Consider the following 3,969-nt stretch of genomic DNA (forward strand, 5'->3'; position numbering starts at 1 on the left):
TGCACCGATATGGAGGTGATATGTCACACATCACCTCCATATCAGTGCACATAACAAAAATTAATTCTGCACATGGGTGGCAAAAATTTGAGGGAACACTGGTCCTGAGCTGTTGGAAGTGGGCAGAGAGACATTAGAGTTGTACCCATTTACACCTACTGGAGACATGGCCCATTGCGGCTAGCTGAAAGAGGGACTTGATTTGAACCGTTTTTACTAATTGTGCATTGCCTCCTGAATACCTGCGGCAAGGGAGGGGAGGGAAAGTGATATGAGCATTACCATACATGTGGGTAAAGGATTTGGATGGCTCAGGCCTGATTCTTGTGGGACAACAGGGGCTAATTAATCCCTTGGAAGGAATCTCAGCAAAGAGGATGGAGTGGAGCGGGCCTGGAACACTCAGCTGCCCTCCCTGTCCTTAGAGGCAGCCTCTGTCTGTCAGAGATGAGGATTATTGGAATGGCCTGGGGGATTGTAGATTGGCTCCCCCTAAGCTTTCTCCGGGGCTGTCATGCCAGCATCAATTCCAGTAATGAATTCAGGTGAGAAGGGCAAACCGTTCCGCCGGACTGTTCTGTTGTGTCAAAAGTCTCTTTCTGCAGGATTCACAGCTAGGCTATCCTTAGGATTTATGGGGCCCTATGCAGTATTATTAAACTGGTGCCCCTACACCTGGCGGCAGCCCAGGTTGGCATGTGTATATTAGATGGGGGGGGGTTGAAAGATTTATTTAAAAAACTGTATGTCTGAAGATCCAAGCATTTAAGGCTAAAGAGAAATCCTCAGATCATGCATCTAAAAATCTATGCAAAGATTTTTTAGTGACATGATTTTATAATCTTCAACAACACACCAATGAAATATATTTGAGAGCAGATTTTAAATGAAGGTCCTGTAGACTAACACGTTCTTCTGAGTAAATATCACAGTAATGCACCACTGGTTTTGTCAGAACTTTCAGAAACCAACAGTCTATAGCTAATAGGTCTGGCAGGCTGGAGGCTTTTTCACTTTTAAGTACTAGATCCCCTCTGCAAGAAGACTCACCAGGCTGCAGCAGCCAGCTGTGGTGGGAGCCTGCAGGAAGGCTCAGAACAGGGACAGGGAAAGGTTGTGGGGAGGTTAGACACTAAGACCCAGGGGTGCCCCAAATTTTCTGTGCCCTATGCAGCCACATGTGCTGCCTATGCCTAAGGATGGTCCTGGTAGCAGGAGACACAGGACTGAGCCCTGCATATTCCTGGGAGAGTTGTGGCCCTTCTCACAGCCCTGCCTTTTGGAGGAAGGAACAGGAGGTTCATACCAGGGGTCTGACCTGGGAGCTCTCTGAGCCCAGGAGTCCTGTGGACATTGGTGGGAGCTTTGCACACAAAGCACCCAAAGGACTGGTACCAAATGATTTCATGATGAGAATGCAGGGCACACCTTGCCTACTTCTCCCCCGGTGACGTTCTCACTCCTCCATCTGGTTTCTGTGGGTTTGTCTACACAGCAGCTGGAGACGTTGCTCCCATCTTTGAGAGAGCCAGCATGTGAAATGCAGCAGGGTAGCTGTGGCCACGTGAGGGGCCAAGCTCAAGCCCATCAGAACCCCTATCTGTGTATTTGGGAGGCTGGCGTGTCCCACTGCTCGCACCGCGGCAGCTACTCTTCTCTTTGTAGGGAGTGAGCTGGGTCAGAGCTAGCGTGGGAACATCTCCCCAAGTTGGGAATTCCTCCCACAGATGTAGCCTGCCTTCCTCCAATGAACCCTTCTGGTAACTTTCCTCACACCCTCAGTACTACCCGCACAGGCATTTACAGCTCAGCCTGTAATGAGGGAGCCATGAGCAGAGTTCTGTCTATTATCTCAGTGCAGTGTCCTAGTGACTTTGCACATGCTAGGAGAATGTCCAGCAGCTGCTGGCCTGGCTTTTGCAGGGTCACTGGGTGTAAAGTTGACCGTGGGGCTCGGATATACACGGGGTTACACTCGTTTAACATAAGGTGTGATTTAAACTCATTCAGTTCAATTGGAGCAAAAGACTTTGTGGACATTTTGATTTCAGACTAAGAGTTTAGTTAAAATGGTGCAAATCTCTTGGTTGTCTTCATGTACGGTGCTACAGCGTGCAGCAGAGCAGCTATAACACTTTCCATCCCAACGCGAGAGCTTCTCCTGTCTGTGTTGTTAATCCATCTCCCCAAGAGGCAGGAGCTCTGTCAGCGGGAGGCATAGTGCTATCTGGGAGGCAGAGGGCATTAGGTCAGTATAACTACCTTGCTCAGGGGTGTGGATTTTTCACATTCTCCAGCGACATGGATAGGTCTGTAGTGTAGACCTGGCCTGTGTATAGATGAAGCCTCAGAATATGTCTGCATGAAAAAATTGCCCTAGTTTCATATAAGGAGTGTGTTTAAACTGCTTTCGCTCAACTGGTGCAATCCTGTGCCTGGTCTCTGTTAGTTTAGTTTAGGTTAAGCTGACTGGGAATCAGTCTAAGCTAAACTGCAGTTAGCCCCTTTGAAAGTGAAATAGTAGCACCCACATGGGAGTTTACCCGTTTCAGTAAATCGGTTTAAAAACAGGCTGAACTTTCCCATGTAGACAAGGCCTCAATTAAGCATCAGTGGTGCCCCAACCCGGAGGCTGCCTGTCACTGGAGGGAGAGGCAGAGAGCTTGTCCTGGAATCGCGGCCTCTTGTGACATTTTGGAAGAACCCATTTCTATTCCATTGGGCTTCTCACCCACAGGGCTAGGGGGCAGGGACACTCCCAGGGCAAAGATGGCCGTCCATTCTGGCCTGGAGGAAGTTAGAAAAATGAAAACTGATAGACCCGTTTCCATGCCTGAGAATGCAAACAACTGGACAAACATCCCATGGCATGTCTGCTACCCAAAGCAAACACCCGGACGGGGGACTTGTAGCTAGGGCACCAGCTTGGGTCTCAGGAGTGCAATGTGCTTTTCAGACTTTGTCTTGCACCCTCAGTTCCCCTGTTAGTAAGATATAGATCATGATACCCCCAACCTCACACAGGGTGGGGAGGGTGTGAAACGGGATCCACAAATGTCTGAGCTTGGTTCCCATGAGCACTATGGACATTCCTATAAATAAATCACTGCCCCCGAAGCTGGAAGTGAATGAGACCGATCTGCTGTCAGAGGAGTATTACAATGTGCTATAGAACACTCCTGGGAGTGGGTATTACTCTTGGGATCTGTCATTTACCTGGCAAGTATCTCAACCTGCAGTCAGAGAAACAGCCCCTGACACTGCCTGGGCTGGCTTCAGCAGAGGGCTCACTCCATACCAAGTGAAGGATAATTTGTACGTACTGAATCTAGAACTGTGCATTTCAAAAGTTTGGGTGGAACCTATTTATGATGAGATTTTTTTTGTCCTTTGACGGTTGGGCAGAGAGAGAATTGGTCAGAGAATTTCTAATTATGGCCTCTGAGTACTGTTGTACTATAAATAAGCAACGTCAGACGATTCCCAGGAGACCCCTGCTGTCTCACACACACAGGGAATATGGACCATTCACACACCTGGAGGGAGAGCAGATTCCCAGCAGATAGAAAGTGAAGCACAGAGGCCGTTGTCGGTGCCTTAAACTAATCCCACATTTCAAGGGGCCACTGTGTCTGAGGGCAGAAGCTGCTTGAAGACATTGTCATCACAATTTCAATTCAAGGTAGATGGATTGAACGATACACTGATAATAACCTCCCAGCCAAATTCTGTCTTCAGCCAGCTGCAAGTGATTGTGTTGGATCCAACAGAACCTAGGTGGGAAAAGCTCTGTGAAGGCAGAATCATACCCTCACAAGGAGCAGCATGGTCACATACTGTCAAACCACCAACCCTGCCCAAAATATACAGAGGTCTCTGCCACAGAGAGGAGAGCTGGAAAAAATATAGGAGCTCTGTTACCTGGGGGTGTCAGAAACCCCCCAAAGGGGCAACTTAACTATTTTACTT

The sequence above is a fragment of the Gopherus evgoodei genome, unplaced genomic scaffold (genome assembly GCF_007399415.2).
Source record: "Gopherus evgoodei ecotype Sinaloan lineage unplaced genomic scaffold, rGopEvg1_v1.p scaffold_65_arrow_ctg1, whole genome shotgun sequence".
In the NCBI taxonomy this organism is placed as follows: domain Eukaryota; kingdom Metazoa; phylum Chordata; order Testudines; family Testudinidae; genus Gopherus; species Gopherus evgoodei.